General features: G+C 38.6%; 1 pseudogene; it reads right to left on the bottom strand.

Moving 5' to 3' along the window:
• Positions 1-10,762: 10,762 nt before the first annotated feature.
• LOC106001812 lies at positions 10,763-18,078 on the bottom strand (annotated as a pseudogene).
• Between the last annotated feature and the right edge of the window lie 917 nt (positions 18,079-18,995).

Raw genomic sequence — 18,995 nt, 5'->3', positions numbered from 1 at the left:
CTGCGTTGCTTATACCTTTCTTTTTGTTCAATGCCTGCATTCTGCTGAATGTAAATTATATCTCTGTTTGGCCTTAAATTGTTTAATACCTCCCCTCTCATCTTACAAAGGTACTCACAGACACTAAACTTATACTGGGTCATTTCCCATTGATGTAATATATACACTAGCATAAAATAGTGAGATTGTTAGGTAGATATACAGCATAATCCTTGTGTTGATTTGGATTTCTCAAAATCTAACAATTAATTTTCCAGAAAGTCCCCAATTCTATTAAATCAAAAGGAGTTTTTGGTTGTTTCTGAATTTTGCTTTTCATTTAAGAGTTTTATGTGTTTTTCTTTTTGCTGTTGGTCCTGAGGCTTCAACTCAGAGCTTGGGCACTGTCTATGAGCATTTGCTGTGCTTTACTTGCATTTCCTTTAATAATCTCTTCAGGTAATTAGTGAAAAGTTTCCTCACTGGGCTTCTTAAGAACATGGCACATTACCTCCATTTTCCTTGCCTCTCAGGAATTTACATTTACAGAATGAAATCATTTTTTATTTATATTATTGGAGGTGCTTTTTTTTTTCTTTTGGTTGGTCGTGGGGCTTGAACTCTGGGCCTGGGTGCTGTCCCTCAGCTCTTCAGCTCAAGACTAACACCCTACTACTTGAGCCACAATTCCACATTTTCCTTTTTGGTGTATGTGGTACTGAGGACTTCAACACAGGGCTTCATGCATGCTAGGGAAACACTCTACCACTGCTGTGGGCCAGCCACACCAGCAGTGCTCCTGAAGGACAAGGGGATGATAATGGAACAAACAGAGAGAAGGCCAATGATGAATTTCTCTTTATTCCAGCAACGACCTTAGCTAGAGACACTTTCTATATCTGTCCAGTTCTTGCATCACATTGTTCTAGGACTCAATGTGGCAACAACTGCAGATCATATGCATCCTTCCTCATTCTAGCTCAACCTTTGTCCACCAAAGTTCTACAGGTAAGCACTCAGGGCCAGAAGTAATAGGAACACTGCCTTCTATGAAAATGGCAGTGGTTATGGAGGTTTTGCTCACACCTTGCCAGCTCCTGGCACCTCTGGGTCTCCAACATCTCCCCTTTTTCATTTTGTAAATTGAGCAAGTGATTATCAACCTGAACCTGGAAAAAGCAGATCATATATCTCAGGAAGAATAGAAGAAAAAGGAATAGTAAAAGAAGAAACAGCAAAATGCCTAAGAAATAACAAAAGGTGTGTTATTATTATGAAGGAAATGGAGAAGTGATGCAGCTAATTCTGGGGGTGTGCTACCTATAGGGTGGAGTGACCAATATCAGATATCTGACCCTGACACTGCATAATGTCTAAGCTTAAATTATCAAAGGACCAGATTCTTCAAATATGTCACTGGATATTGGTCCAAGTCATATTTCCATAATATTGTTTGGTGTTTTGGGGTCCGGTCGGGGGCCTGAACTCTGGGCCTGGGCGCTGACCCTCAACTCTTGAGCTCAAGTCTAGCACTCTACCACTTGAGCCATAGAACCACTTGCGGCTTTTTTCTTTTTGCTTATGTGGTGCTGAGGAAATGAACCCAGGGCCTCATGCATGCAAGGCAAGCGCTCTACCACTAAGCTACCTTCCCAGCCCCATATTTCCATAATATTCAAGAAGGATAACACAGATATACTCACCATTAGCATGACATCATTTTTAACTGGGTCTTTAGCAGGTCTACCTGATTATCAAAATACATGACTGCTGTTTCCAAACCATAAAACATATAACAATCTTTTTATCTACTCCCACATGCATCCCAGGGTACCAGAAACTTATCAAGCGAAAGTATTAACATGTTGTGCTGTATATATAGTTTGGATAAGGTTCACAGCAGAAGAAGTAGCACTAGCAAGAAGAGTTAGGGTAGCAATAATGCTGGCAACCAATATCACCAAAAATCTTCAGCAATGGCTAAGAGCCCTCTAAAGCTCAATAGCAAACAGACCCAAACTTATTCTACCATCATGGTTCTATCAACTGAACAGGCAACATAAGTTAAGGTGATTGAATAGTAATCTCAGGATTTATACGGTTAGTGAAAATACAATTGTGACTGCAAGAGGCATGAAACACCACCCCACCCTTGAAAACCATATGCAGCTCAACTACCAGCCTGTATAGATACATAACACAACCTTGCACTGTAAGTGATTAAAAAAAAACCATGAAACAGAACAGGTCTCTGAAGCAGAGGTATGGAATCCAGAGAGGCTTTCATGCAAATAGGCCTCAAGGCAGCATCCAGTCTACAATGTTAGGGTGAGCTTGTCCACACAGGCTGACAAACATGAGGTCCAGTAAGTTACCACTGATCACGTCACTCCTCTGAGACCAATCCTGCAGTGAATATTGGGAGGCTCCTAACACCAGAACAGTGGACAAGAAGTGAAATCCACAGGCCCTCCATGGTGGTAGATCATCACCAACACAGGAATCTCTAGGCATAGTGGAACCCAAGTGGGGTACACCACATCTCCTGCCAAAGGAATTCTACAAGTGTTATGCATAAGCTCACACTTTTTCCATTCATTCACCTTTTCCTCCAGAGGAAGTCAGAGCCATAATCTATCCCTGAATACCTTACCATACTTGTACCTTCTACCTCAGGATCTACAACACTCAATAATTGAGATCAATGAAGTAAGAGGATATATTTGTATAACAAATAATGAGACATGTCTGTGAGCAATCAACAATTCAAAAATAATGTAGAAGGTAAATTCTATTTATACTAGGACAATAAACATAATACTTAGAAATGAATGATTGAAAAAAGTAACCTTGAACAATGAAAACTATGTGACACAGCTATTCTAGGAAGCACCAAATTTTACCTGATCCTTATCCCCTTGCCTCTCAGGAACTTACTTTTAACTTTTACAGAAAGAAAGAATTATTTTTCCTTCACAATTTATAGGTGCTCCAATGTTGCCGTCTATACATCCAAATGTGCCTCATGATGTCCATTTTCATGAAGAATAGCTCAGGTCCACTAAAAGAGGCATGGAGAACCCATGCACTGGAGGACTGAATATCAGGCATGAATATTTCCTACACACTCCTTCCCAGTCATGATGTGGGGAAAGGATCATCAACAAGCATAACAAACCCTTAAGAGATAGCTTAGCATGTCTGATATAAGGGAGGGAGGCAAATGGCTTGTTCCACAGTGTAATGGATACAGTCTTGGAAGACGAGTCTGAGGTCCCCTACATATTTAGCCTAGAGTTGCTGCCAGAAATTTCTAGGATCAGAGAAGAGGTAGAAAATCAAGACAAAACAGGATATGCAAAACAGAAAAGTAAAAACAGACTGGTTTGGAGCAAGTGATCAAGCTTCACATGAACATAGACCTACCCTAAACTCTACCTCCACCCACATTCAACCTGATCTACCTACACAACCATTTTTTGAAGTCTTGGGGAGGTGTACCATTTTCTAAGAAACCCCTGGAAGGAAACTTTTCACTGGTTCCCTGAAGCAATTAATAAAAGAAAGGCAAGTACATCACAGCAAATGCTCACCGACAGTGCCCATGCTCTGAGTTCAAGCTACAGGATAAACAACAAAATGAGGGAAAAAAACTTGTTACGGAAAGGCAAATTTCAGACACAAATAACCAAAATTCCTTAAAATTTCATAGATGGAATTTGGGAGTTTCAGGGAAAGTAATGAGGAGAGTTTAAAAGGTCAATTTAATTCAAACATCATAAAGTATGTCTACCTTAAATATCCTGCTATAGTAATTCAGTATATATATTAGTGAAGGGGAAATGATCCCAGAATCAATTCGTTAAGTGTCTGTAAATACCTGATCATGTGGCTTGAAGTCGGGGCCTGAGCACTATCCCTGAGCTCTTTAGCTCAAGGTGAGCTCTATACCAATTGAGCCACAAGGCCATTTCCATTTTTCTGGTGGTTAACTGGAGAGGAAGTTCATGAATTTTCCTGCCCGAGCTGGGTTTGGACCACCATCCTCAGATCTCAGCCCCCTGAGTCCCTAGGATTACAGGCATGAACCACTGGAACTCAGCTGCAAATACCTTTTTAATGTGAGAGGGGAGATATTCAAAATTTTAAGGCAAAAGGGACATAATTTACATTTACCAGAACATACATTTTTAACAAAAATAAAAACAAAACCATGGAGTCTCATAACTTCAATTACATTAATAGAACTAAGAATAAAAAAGCCAAATTATCTAATGCTCCTAATACATTTCTTTGTTTTTGTTGATCTCACAATGTTTCAGGAGGTAAACTGATTTTTCTAGGAGAAACTCACCTTAGTTCCCGCAGCTGAGAGAGAAAGGTCCCCATGCATCCATGCACACTTAGGACTAAGTGTCTGGTGCCAGTCAAAACCCTGTAGCAGGCCAACTTCCTCTAGGTGAATGCATTGCATTATGGGAATTGTAGTTTATATCCGGACTCAGATCCTTTGAAAGTGTGTGTGAGGGAGTGGGGAGTAAAGGGGCCAGTACCATCTTGCCCACTGTTGGTGTTTTTAGTTTGCAAATTCGGGTTTCTTTCCTTTTGCCTTGCTGTTGGAAGTGCTCTGAAGTACAGCTTTGCACTCCATAGTCAGAGCCAAGAGGTAGAAGCCCGTCTTCTCTTCTTGGGAGGTGTAACTTGAAGCGATCTGAGACTCCTAACCAGAGTCTTTCCCCAATCTGGGGTTGATTATATTTTATGGGCCCTTGGGTTTGTGCATTTGTTCCTCCAGGTGCCAGAAACTGGCCCACAAACCTCTGGTCCTCTAGACAAAGGGAGTCAGGAGTTGTGCATTTATATTCCTGAACCTAGAGATTCTGCTACTCACCCATGTGACTTTATAAACACTGCTTTTAAAGGATTCATATTGTGTTTCCTATCAAAAATACCTCACTGAAGTAAACAGAATTGATTTTTTTCTTTTTGTGAATGTCACTGCAAAGTTCATGTATTTTATATTAACAATTACCATTGTGGGTAAGTGGGAAAAAAAACAGTATGCTGGATAAAAGAATTTGCTGTGTAATCAACCAACAAGTATAAGCAAAAGCACATACCTATATAAGTTGTTTCTTTTACATTTTATGGATCTACATTTTGGGGTATATTTTCTGTTAATATTGTTTAGTAACACTTAAGATTTTACTCTTCTGTGGATTTGTCTTTAGTGGAATCTTTAATGATCTACTTGATTCAGGAATGTTTCTTCTCCCATAAGAAGGCTTTATGCTTTTCCAGCCCACCTAACATGGTCTGACCAGGAACTTCTAGGGTAAAATCACAGAGGTTCTTTTGGGACTCTCTCATTTGGCTTTTCTCCACACCATGGTTCCAGAATCTTTACTCATTGTCAATAGCAAGAAAGAATGAAAGGATCTCTGATGAGATTCTTTTATTTCTCACTCTGTTTGACATTCCATTTTATGAACCTAACTGTGTCCAAGATTGAAGAACAGAAAAAAAAAACAAAAAGATTCAGCTGCAGGAACATGTTTCTGAAGAAGCTAAAAATGGCTTGGAGATTTATCAGATTATCAAATCTTGCCTTCTAAGTTAAGTACAGTTTTGCTTTAGTTTGTTTCTCATGTTTTAATGCAAGGACAAAGTTGCCTCACTTTTTATGTGATTCAATGGCACCTAGTAGATAACTTCTCATGGAAGGTAAAGGTTGGCTAGAATCTGGTCAGCCATCACAGCCTAGTACATAACATTAGACTATCCTAATGAAGTTTTACTGGATTTGCTGAAATAGTGTGGTCAAACATAACTTTGACTGTTGTAAAGGACTGAGTGTGTTATAAGTACTTGAATTAATCTCTGTAAATACTCTTGGACTGCTTTTTGGTATTTGTCTTTCTTGACTCTTAGGCTGTATTTCACGGTAATTATAGATATCTCTGCTTTTCCCTAAGGTATGTACAAGTGTGTAGTACTAGATGATATTTCTATGTAATTCTATATTCAGTTCTTTTTAGGACTCGTTGTCCCATCTCTGATAGTTTTACATACCTGAGAGAAATGCACCAAGGTTCACATTGTTGTCACATCTTTCCTAGCTTTTCTTAGACTTTGGAAGGATTTTTGTTGTTTTGTTTAAAACTACGGCCACACTAACATGTATAAAATAGATATTTTATTGTAATTTTGATTTGAATTTTTCTCATGATTATTGATACTACTTTTATATTTTAATCAGTTATTTGTGTATGTCCTTTTAAGAAAAGTCTCTTCAATATTTTTCCCATTTTAAATTAACTTTTTTTGTGTGGGGGTTACTTGTAGGATTTTCTTGACATTTTCTAATTCAGATTTGTTAGGAATCTATTTAAAGACATATGCAAATATATTCTCCTACCATGCTTTTGCTTCTTCGTTGATAGATCTTTTCAGTATACAAAGTTTTCATTGTAAGCACTTAATCTTGTTTTGTTTGGTATTTATTTTTTAATTTTTGTTCATTTATTTATTTACTGTCGCTCATGGGGTTTGAACTCTGGGTGTGAGCTTGTCCCTCAGCCCTTCAGTTCAAGGCAGCACTCTACCACTTGAGCCATGCCTGCACTTCCACTTTCTTTGCTGATAAAAGCAAGAGTCATAAGCATTTGGTTTTTGATTAGTAACCCCAAAAGGATTTCAGTGCTTACTTTATGTTTAATTAACCACTAGTGATAAGCCACTTGGATTGATTCACTCTTAGTCCATTTTGTAGTTCTGCTGAGTGAGTTATAATGAAACACAAGTGTGCCTGATGTGAAGAATTTGTGTTTTCTCACTTTTCTAGAGGCTGACACTTAGTTCTCAGGAGGATAAACCTCTCTCTAGCACCACTACTATTCCTTGCTCCAGCTCCCTTTTGATAATTGTACGAAAACACAATTAAGACATGGTAGCAGCACAGATATGTAATGAAATCATTAGAAATATGTTAAAAAATTGAAGTGCACAAACTAGCTAGAAAATGGTTACAGAAATCCATGGAATGAGAGACACAAAGAGACAGAAGTAAGATTGTGCTTAGATATTCAATAGGTCAAATACAGGTAAATAGTGATCCTCATTTTTTTTTTTTGCAGTCTGGTCATGGTGCGTGAACTCTGGGCCTGGGCGCTGTCCCTCAGCTCTTCAGCTCAAGGCTAGCGCTCTACCACTTGAGCCACAGCACCACTTCTGGCTTTTTTTCTTTTTGCTTATGTGGTCCTGAGGAATTGAACCCAGAGCCTCATGCATGCAAGGCAAGTGCTCTACCACTGAGCCACCTTCCCAGCCCCATTTTGTATCCCATAGATAGGTAAATACATTATTTTGAAGTACAACCGGATGCTGATGGATCACGCCTGCAATTGTAGCTAGTATGGAGGCTGGGATCTGAAGATCACAGTTCAAAGCCAGCCTGGGCAGGGAAGTCAGTGACAATCTTATCCCCAATTAATCACAGGAAAAACAAAAGTGGTGCTGTGGCTCAAGTGGTAGGGTGCTCACCTTGATCTGAAGAGCTCTAGGACAGCTTAGGACCATTAGTTCCAGCCCAGGACCAGCACAAAAACAAACAAAAGTCCACTACTAAATACCACAAACAACATAGTGCATGTAATACTATTTAAACATGCTGGACACAAGTGTCTCATGGTGGTAAACCTAGGATCTGAGAATTGAGTTTTCATCCAGTCTTTTCAGAAAAGTCAATGAAACTCTTATCTACAATTAATCACCTAAAAATCTACAAGGAGAAATGGTGATAGAGCCTTAAGGTAAAATGGTAAGGGATAGCACCCAGACAATGAGATCAATACCTTACATTGGTACATTTTAATGTGATGTAGGGAAATAAACGCCAGGTTTAATAACTGGGTGGAATTGTGCAAAAATGCATACTGGCTTATGTAATTTTCACTCATATATATGTATATATATAATCTTCACAATAATTTTTTATGAATGCACAAACAACAGAAACATAGAATAAGTTCTCCAGTGGATGTAGGTAGCAGTTGGAGGAGGGAGGGTGAGCAGACAGGGAAACAGAGGTGAATATGGTTTAATAAATGTGTATTTGTGTGTGTGTGTGTGTGTCTATATGTGAGTGTTTGTGTGTTGTGTATATCAATGAAACTTGCTGACATTGGGTTTCTTGTTTTCATCTACCATTTCATCTTGTTGTTGTTGTTCTTGTTTGACATTCCTGGGGCTAGAACTCAGGGCTTGAGAACTGTCCCTGATTATCATTATGCTGAAGGCTACCACTCTACCATTTGAGCTACAGCACCAGTGCTTCTAAGGGTATTTGGGGGCTGTTGTTGTTTATTAGGTACTGAGATTTCAAACTTAGTGCTCCATGCATGCCAGGCAAGCACTTTATCACTAAGCCACAGTGCCAGCCCCAACCACACTGTTTTAAGAAAGGAGGCAGGGCTGGGAGTGTGGCTCAGTGGTGGACTGCTTGCCTTGCATACATGAAGCACTGGTTTCTATGCCTCAGCACCACATCAGCAGAAAATTCATTGTGACTTATCACCAATTAAATGCCAGAAAACTAGAAGTGACATTCTGGCTGGAAGTGGTAGCATGCCAGCCTTTAGTGAAAAGCAGAGGGAATATGCCAGGCCTTCCCTGAGTTTAAACCCCACAGCTAACAACTGAAAGAAAAAAGAAACAATCCCACACAAACAAAAACCTAATTACTTGCTCATTGCCTTTGTTCTTCTATTATTTTTTTGTAGTTGTAACTGAATACTTCCTGTCATTCCATTTTCTACTTTCTTCCTTTCACTTTGGGGGGTTGAACTTTGGGACTTGCACATGGAAAGTGGATACTGCCTACCAACCTATTCCTCCTCCTCCTCCTCAGCTCAAGGTTCTTCAGCTCTACCACTTGAGCCACAGCGCCACTTCCGGCTTTTTTCATTTTGTTTATGTGATGCTGAGGAATCGAACCCAGGGCCTCAGGCATGCAAGGCAAGCGCTCTACCACTGAGCCACCTTCCTAGCCCCTATTCTTTCTTCTTTTAACATAAAAAAGTCTGCTTATAGGACAGGGAAGGTAGTTAAGTGGTACAGTGCTTGCATTGCATGAACGAGGAACTGGGTTCTATTCCTCAGGTTCTCATACACAGGAAAAGCCAGAAGTGGTGCTGTGGCTCAAGTGGTAGAGTGCTACCCTTGAGCAAAAGCAGCTCAGGGAAAGCACCTGTGCCCTGAGTTCAAGCCTAACACCCAGCAAAACAAGAAGTCTGTTCATTTAAATTAGTCAATGCTTCCCCTGCAATTTAAAAGACAAACTTACAAGTGACATAATTTCACTTTCAATAGTATTGTCCTCGTTTCCAGAGAGTTCAAGGGCCTCACACAGAAGAGACCCTAGGCCTCTGCTGTCACTTATAAACTAGCTGTTGTACAACAGTAAGCATCAACAGAAACATTTCTGCCTTTATTATTTTGAACACAAAGGGATTTGTAAGGGTTGGTAAAAATAAGTGAAGGAAACCAGAGCAAACTGTGGTCCCGAACCATTGCCTGGCCTCGCTCTGTGGGCTACTGGCACTGAAGGGGGTTGCACAGAGGAAAAAAAAACTGAATTGGAATAAGTAAGTCATTTGTACTATAAGGCATGGATCACACATACAGAGGGAGACTTAAGGGAGCAGTAGAAAAATGGTTGTTCTCATGTTCTTGCCTCCTATCATAACACTCTTTACTAATCTATTGTTCCCCTAACCATGTTGGAGATGATCTCAATCCAGTCCCCAAAGGACAGTGCTCATATTTCAAAGAGTTTATCGAATTACCCTGAAACACCATTCCTTAGTATAAAAGACATGTTAATAACTTCAATCTCTGAATTACTTGTCGAGACTGCTTGTTTCTACATGCTTTGGATAATATTGAAGGACACCATACCCACTCATCACGATGAGAGGATGAGAAATGTTGGCTCAAAGAGAGCTGAAGAATGAAGAATGGTTTCCCATTTCACCTAGCTTACCTCTGCCATGAAGGATTTCTCTGTATAATTTACAGAGGTTTTCTGTCAATGATTTTCCTACATTGGGCTTCTTCCCTGGGTGAATGTTCTAATATTTGCTAAAAGTTGGCTTCTGGTTGAGAGACTTCCTCTCATGTTTATTTTTACAGAGATTCTGTCATGTGTCCAGGTCTCTGATACCTATACAGATGTGACTTCTGGCAAAATGTTTTCTATACTCATAATTTTCCTCCTGTCTATGTTTGCACATATGCTGAGGATTAATTCTGATTGAAAGTCATTTCACATATGTTCTATGCACTACTTTCTTTTCTCCTATGTCAGTTCTCTGATGAACATGAGATATTCCTTTCTGATCAAAGGATTTCCACATTTGTAATATGTTTAAGATTACTCTGCGGTGTGTTTCCTAAGAACTTTGATCCATGAATACTTGGTAAAGGACTTTCCACATTTGTTACATTTGTATTTTCTCGTCTGTGTCTGTTCTCTGATGCAAACTGAGTTAGGACTTTTTCTTAAAAACCTTTCCACACACTTTTCCTACATAGGATTTCTCTCCTCTTTGTGAGGGTATGTGTAGGTCTGTGTGTTTGGTATGTTCTGTGATGAACCCTGAGCTGTGTCTTCTAGTTGGAGGACTCCACATCTGCTATACCATAAGGTCTCTATCCTGTGTTGGTTCTGTCTTGCAATTTCAATTTTCTTACAGATCAAAGACTTCCCCCATTTGCTACAATCCTAAGTTAGTTCCTTTGTGTGAATCAACTTATCTGTATTAAGCTGTGACCTCCAGGTCTTTCCACACTGGTTGCATTCATAAGTTTTCTCTCCTTGTGTTCTGTGATGGATGTTAAGGTGTGCCTTCCAGGTGAAAGATTTTCCATGTCTCCTACATACATAACATTTCTCTCTGGTGGGTTTTTTTCTGATGGACAGAAAGGTATAAGTTCTGGGTGAAAGACTTTCCAACATAGGTTACATTCATAAAATTTCTCTCCTGTGTGTGCTCTCTGGTGGACAGTAAGGTGTAGCTTCTGGCTAAGACTTTTCACACATATGACATTCATAAGGTTTCTTTCCTGTGTGTCTTTTCTGATGGGCAGTGAGGTTTGACTTCCAGGTGATAGACTTTGCACACATGTTACATTCATAAGGTTTCTCTCTTGTGTGTGTTGTCTGGTGGCCAGTAAGGTATGACTTCTTGGTGAAAGACTTTCCACACATGTTACATTCATGAGGTTTCTCTCCAGTGTGTTCTCTGATGACTAGTAAGCTTTGATTTCTGGGTGAAAGACTTTCCACACATATTACATTCATAAGGTTTCTCTCTAGTATGTGTTCTCTGGTGGACAGTATGGTATGCCATTTGGCGAAAGACTTTCCACACACATTACATTCATAAGGTTTCTCTCCTGTGTGTGTTCTCTGGTGGCTAGTAAGATATGCCTTGCAGGATAAAGACTTTCCACCAATGTTACATTCAAATGGTTTCTCTTTTGTGTGTGTTCTCTGGTTAAGAGTAAGCTTTGATTTCTGGATGAAGACTTTCCACAAACATTACATTCAAAAGGTTTCTTTTCTGTGCGTGTTATCTGATGGACAGTGAGAGTTGACTTCCAGGTGAAGGACTTTCCACACAAGTTACATTCATAAATTTTCTCTCCTGTGTGTTCTCTGGTGGCTAGTAAGATATGCCTTGCATGTGAACGATTTTCCACAAATGTTACATTCAAAAGGCTTCTCTTTTGTGTGTGTTCTCTGGTGGATAGTAAGCTTTGATTTCTGGGTGAAAGACTTTCCACACACATTACATTCATAAGGTTTCTCTCTAGTATGTGTTCTCTGGTGGACAGTAAGCTTTGATTTCTGGGTGAAACACTTTCCACACACATTACATTCATAAGGTTTCTCTCTAGTATGTGTTCTCTGGTGGACAGAAAGGTATTCCTTCTTGGCAAAAGACTTTCCACACACCTTACATTCATAAGGTTTCTCTCCTGTGTGTATGCTCTGGTGCACAGTGAGGTTTGACTTCCAGGTGAAAGACTTTCCACACAAGTTACATTCAAAAGGTTTCTTTCCTGTGTGTGTTATCTCATGGACAGTGAGACTTGACTTCCAGATGAAGGACATTCCACACACGTTACATTCATAAGGTTTCTCTCTAGTATGTGTTCTCTGGTGGGCAGAAAGGTTTGCCTTTTTGGCGAAAGACTTTCCACACACATTACATTCATGAGGGTTCTCTCCTGTGTGTGTTCTCTGGTGGTTAAGGAGATATGTCTTGCAGGTGAAAGACTTTCCACAAATGTTACATTCAAAAGGATTCTCTTTTGTGTGTATTCTCTGGTGAACAGTAAGCTTTGATTTTGGGAGGAAAGACTTTCCACACACGATACATTCATAAGGTTTCTTTCTGGTGTGTGTTATCTGATGGACAATGAGATTTGACTTCCAGGTGAAGGACTTTCCACACAAGTTACATTCATAAATTTTCTCTCCTGTGTGTGTTCTCTGGTGTCTAGTAAGATATGCCTTACAGGTGAAAGACTTTCCGCAAATGTTACATTCAAAAGCTTTCACTTTTGTGTGTGTTCTCTGGTGGCTAGTAAGCTTTGATTTCTCAGTAATACACTTTCCACACAGGTTACATTCATAAGGTTTCTCTCTAGTATGTGTTCTCTGGTGGACAGTAAGGTTTGATTTCTGGTTGAAAGACTTTCTAAACACGTTATATTCATAAGATTTCTCTCCTGTGTGTGTTCTCTGAGGGACAACAGGTTGTGTCTTCTCAGAGAAAGACCTTTCACATTGTTTATATTCTTCAATTACAGAAGACACATGAGGAATATATGCAGCACACATCTTACCAGGTTCACAAAAAACACCCATGTTCTGACATGCAGTGACCTTTTCTGTCCTCATCCCTAAGGAGTTCCCTTTATTCTTAATCAGTTCTGACTTCTGTATGGAGCTCAAGTGAAAACTTTTTATAAGTTTCACTTTTTCCTCCCCTGGGTTACTATTCATGACTGCTACTTCAGAGAGATATTTATTGTGACTTTCCTGACAGGTGCTAATCACATCATCTATTTCTTGGACATCTAAAATGAATAACAGGAAAATAGACAAAAACATAAATGAGAGCCATAAATTCCTTAATGTAAAGGTATTTTCTCACATTGTAACTGTTACAAGATTTTCAAATATTAAAGTATTGCTTTATGAGGAGTATATATTTTCTCTGCAATGTTGTAATTAAGAAAGTAGTACCGACATTTTACAATGAAAAATAATATTTTTCTGTATTTTAGATCTTTCTATTTTTCTCAAGTAAATATTTACTCAAATTATTCATCAATGTACTCTTAATGCTTCCATTCTGAATCTCACTCTATGCCCAGTACAACTGATGAGAAATTGTCACATCAGAGGTTAGCAGCCCTAGCATACTCCTATTTTCCTCCTACCTGCATAATACTAGTTTAAAGGAAAATGAGATCTCCTTTCTACATTTCTTATTGTCTTTATCTCTTTAAGAATGACTTCACACAGTATTTTCACAATATGAAAATCAGAAAACAAACAACAATAAAAAAAAGAATGACTTCTCTACAGACAAATACAATTGCTAACATTAACTACATTGGCACACCAAATTCAGTTTGTGTCCATGTGAATTCTGAATTGACAATTCCTTGAGACAAAGAATCACATACTTTTCTGCTACACATGACTCAGGAGTACTAGGTATATTATCGCTCTGTACAGTTAAATATAAACAGACCAATTGGGCTCTGGAATAATCATCACCTTCAAGATACTTTAAATCACCTGTGAAATTCTTGTCTGAGCCTTCTCTTATCCATGGTTCTGCACCTTGCTCCAGCTTCACAATCAATTCAGGTTTAGGAACACAGTGCCCTGTGAATAAGAAATAGTGGAGAACTATTGCTCTTGCTGGGTCATCATTAATGTAAGGTCACAGACATCCTGTTCACAAGGTTGCTCCTAAATCTGGTTTCTCAATTGTTTGTGTGGGGGGCGGTCGAGTTGTGGGGCCTGAAATCTAGGCCTGGGAGCTGTCTCTCAGCTCTTAAGTACAAGGCTAGCACTCTATCACTTGAGCCACAACGCCAATTTGAGCTTTTTTCCCCTGCATACATGGTGCTGAAAAATCGAACCCCGGGCCTCAAGCATGCAAGGCAATTGCTCTACCCCTGAGCCATCTTCCAGGCCCATGGTTTCTCTATTCTTAATAGCTCCATGGTGGAGTTTCCCCCAGCTTTGAGTTTATTGTGTCAATTGTGTGGCTTGAACTCAGCTCTTTTGCTCAAAGCTAGCATTCTACTACTTTGAGTCTTGGCTACATTTCTAGTTTTGGAATGGTTAATTGGAGATAAGAGTCTCATGGTCATTTTTCTATAGTTGCTGGCTTCAACCAAAATCTTCAGATTTCAGCCTCCAAAGTATCTAGGATTCCAAGCTTGATGCACTAAACTCTGTGTCAAGTTTGGCTTACAAATACACACTTTTAACTACTGGTTTCCAGATCATACTGTCAGTAGTAATGTATATTCTTTCTAGCCTGTAGATCCACCTATAATAATCACCCCAAATCTGGGAAGTCAGTTTCCTATTAGTGGATAATAGTTTAGAACATTTGTCCAACTACTGATTTGCCTTCTTAAAAATGAGAATAAAATGAGCTCTTGAGTTACATATAATGAAGTTGAAGTTTCCCTTAGAAAGCAATGACACTTCCCATGGAGTGGAATCTTTTTTTTCTTTTTTTTTTTTTAAGAAAATGTAATGGTCCAAAGGCTTACACTTGTAACCCTACATTTAGGAGGTAAGACCAGAAGAGGCAGGCTTGAAAGCAACCTGAGCACGGAATCCCAGAATATACCCCAAAACAAAAGCCAAAATGGAGTTGTGGCTCAAGCAGTTGTGTGAAAAGCAAATAACACCAAGCTCCTAGACCTGAATTTGGCTGGTTTTTATACTAGCAGTTTTTTACCTGGGAATGGACTGGAATCTTATACCTAAATAACATAAACTGTCAAATGTCTACTAAAATAAAAGCACTTGATCTTCCAAATAAAAGTGACCTTTGCTCACCCAAGGACATTAGGTTGCTATAGGTCTCCAGCATTACTTCTCTATGAAGGGTCCTCTGACCAGGATCAAGATCCTGCCACTCCTTCCAGGTGAAGTACACAGCCACATCATCAAATGACATCAGCTTCTGTAATGGCACATTTCCATCAAGAAATTAGACGTGGGTCATGCATGAGAATTCCAATCTGGAATTTCCTTATGCTGCAGGTATGCTTTTGTCTTACATAAAATGTTTGCAGCTGGCTGTGTTATCTATTCACTGGGAAAATTAAATAGCAAATTAGAAATATTTGACAGTACATAAACCTGGCCATTAAAATACACAGATTTGCAGGGCACTGGTGGCTTATGCCTGTAATCCTAGCTATTGAGGAGACTGAGGTCTGAGGATCAAGGTTCATGGCCAGCCCAGGCAGGAAAGTCCATGAGATATTTATCTCCAATAAACAACAGAAAACTGAAAGTAGCACTGTGACTCAAGTGGTAGAGCACTCACCTTGACCTGAAGAGCTGAGGGACAAAAACCAGGCCCAGAATTCAAGTCCCAAGACCAATAAAAAGTGACAGATTCCAAAATACATCCAAACATTTCTGCTGCTAGCAATAGAGACAAGATAAAAATTCTAAGGAGACAATAATCTGGCATGACAACAGTAAGTCTATGGTGGTGTGTAAAAAATTATATTATCATTTTTGATAAAATTTTAGTACATATCAGTGTAACAAAGAATTAAACAAATATTTTTCCTGCATTTACATATACTGCTTCCAAATAAATCCAATTTAGGCCTTCTATTAACATGTACTCTCATAGGCAAGAAGAACACATTCAGGATATCACATGTATTACAGAACATAGAATGTTACTAGATCTATGAGAAGCAGTGTCCACGTGAATGTTAAAAAACAGTACTCCAGAAAGTAGCTAATGATTTATTGGGCCCTTATAAGATTTGATTTAGTTCCCACATAAAAATATCCTAGGTTAACCATGTTTGGTTTAAATACTAAATATTGAAATGTGGTCATAAATTATCTGGTATTTCCTTGCTAGGTTAAAAAGAACTGCTACCATGAAGGTTTGTAAACTTTGCCTACATTCTACAATACAAAATATAGGTGGGAGGGGAATAAAATGTTCCTTGACAAGATTTTCATTTTAATAGGCCTTCATGGAAGGTGGAGGCAAATTTATACAGGCTCAAGGAACACTCAAGATAAAAAAATGATAAATATGACCAAATGTTTAAATGTGGCACATATACCTGAGTCATTTCAACAGTAGATCCCTAAGGATATATTTCCACTAGTGTTAGTTAATAGCGAAATTCCTCAGAGATCAAAATCAATTCCTGAGCAAACATCTGTGAGATTTTGCAGCAAGTGATATGTCTAATAGAGAAAACTTCGTCACTATATTATCTTTTTTTATCAAAACTACCTATCTTATGCTGCCAGTGAATGAAAATATTTAAAATAGTGGTATGAAAAAACAAAACTGAGTACCACGACAAGTGAAGTTAGACCAAAGATAACAGAATCAGGTGAAATCAAATTTTCTTGTAGGTTATCAATTGGGAGAAGGACATACTTTTCTGTATGGAACTCTGAAGTTGAGCTGAAGGGGTAAAGGATTGAGAGGTTGGAATTCCAGCCTGACAGCACTGAGAGAACTGACAGGTGGCCACAGAAGGATTGAAAGAGAATTCTTGAGAGTGTTAAGAGACGGGAGTGCAGGCCTTTTCCTTACTGTTGGAAAGATAGCATCTGAAACTGAGCTGCTATTGACCTTGAAGGCTAGGTAAGGTGAACTTCATGTCTGCATTTTCTCTGGGCATCAGTCTTCTGTCTCAGGAGAATAAGGAAACATGGTTTCCTCACAACCTGTTGTGGCTCAGATTGTAATATTAATGTAGATACTTCAATTTTGCATAGTATCAATGGTAATCTTCCCTGTGTGAACTCAAGGAACTTTGCTTGCTTGCTGGCAACCAGAGACCAAGTGCCAGAGAGGCTTCAGAACCCTGGTTTCCCCTGTCTATCTGTTTATGTTTTTGTGTTTCTCTAATTGTCTTTGTTTCTGGAATCCTGTAGAACTCTCTAGGCAACAATTTTCCTATACAGTGGGTATGAAAAATGTCAATCCTAAAAGCCATATCAGCAAACTAAAACTAATCACTAAGAAAAACTAGTTCCCAGATAGATCATTGAAGAAAAGAAAAAACCGAGAGACATATGGAGGAAAGAGAGAATGAGAAAAGTAAGAAAAAATGATTCAAAGATAGATACAAAGAGAGAGAAAGAGAAAAATAACCAACACACGTGAGTAGAACAGCAAAAGGAGAGGGAGCTTATACAGGAAAGAAATCTTGTGATGATACTTTAGAAAACAAACAGGATTTGGTAAAAAAAAAAAAAAAACATAAAGTTTAGCAACAAATATAGCCTAAGTTTCAAGTAAGACCAAGACCATGAAGTGGTCCAAATTGTATATATGGAGAAGAACACACGAAGGTACGTAAGACCACACTATTTCAGCAATTCCAGAAAAATTTCATTGAGATAGTTTAATGAGATCTCATTGCAATCTACCCTTCACCTTCCATGAGATGTAACCTGCTCGGTATCAATACATAACATAACAGGTATGACTACATATTATGACAAGATGAAACCTAGACATTCTGAAGCCAATCTGAATTCAACTCAGAATATAGCCATTTAATCTGCTATACCTGCAAGTAATCTTTATCTCCTAATCTACAAACCATCTTTATCTGATTTATGAATATGTTTCTGAGGCTGAATCTGGGTGGTTGGTATTGTTTGTAATTCTTGGACATCTTTAGATTCATATAATGGAATGGAAAACAAATGAAAAATAAAAAAATCAACTCACCAGAGATCCATTCATTCTGTCTTGCTGCTGACAATGAACAGAAGATTCTGGAAGCATGGCTACAATATAAGGCAAATGACATATACAGAAATGAATCTGTGAGATTTTGGGCCCAGAATTTTCTCTTGCAAACATGATACATGGGCTGCGAAACCATAAATCATTCTTAGAAGAATCTTTAATATCCCAGGCAGAGCATTAAAGTCTCCAATAAACAAAAATCCAGTCCATTTCCTGGTAGATAGATATTATTAAACTAATTTCTACATTTATGTACACATTAAATTCTAACAAATGAATGTTCCCACAAAAATTATTGAAAAATTGAAAGCAAAAACATATCACGTTTCCACTAAAAGTATTTATTACTGAATATACTTCAGGATGTATGAATTGCTTTTTTTATTTTTTATTTTTTTTTAAATTTTATTTGTGAACATACTGTACAGAGGGGTTACAATTACATGGGCAGGATAATGCGTACATTTCTTACCAAGCATTGCAGCCTCCTCCTTTGGTTTACCCTTCACATCCCTTTCCAGCCTCCCCCCCATCCCAATCCTTCTCCTTCCCCCCCTTCCCCACCCCCCCCAACCAATATTGTAAAGCTCGTTTTGGACATGACAACTTGTACTTCTCATTGTTGCAACAGGTCCGCCTGTATCCTTAAACAACTGGTTTTTCCCCATCTCCTCCACAAGTTATACTGACATCAAATATAGTGAAAGCAGGGGTTATACTGTGGGGGAGGGACATACAAAGCAACAAAGAGATAGTCTTATAAATGCGTTAGAAACATATGCATGAAAGAAAAAACATTAAAATACATGTCTAAGGGTTCATTTTCCTGACATCACATTATCTGACCATTTCCGCTTGACTCATACATATACTAGATATTGCAAATAAGGGATTGCTTTTTTTAAATGAAAGGTATTCTAACAATCCATT

This window comes from Dipodomys ordii, unplaced genomic scaffold (assembly GCF_000151885.1).
Source record: "Dipodomys ordii isolate 6190 unplaced genomic scaffold, Dord_2.0 Scaffold447, whole genome shotgun sequence".
Taxonomy (NCBI): domain Eukaryota; kingdom Metazoa; phylum Chordata; class Mammalia; order Rodentia; family Heteromyidae; genus Dipodomys; species Dipodomys ordii.
The sequence above is the reverse complement of the archived record's forward strand: the minus strand, read 5'-3'. Positions and strand labels throughout refer to the sequence as shown.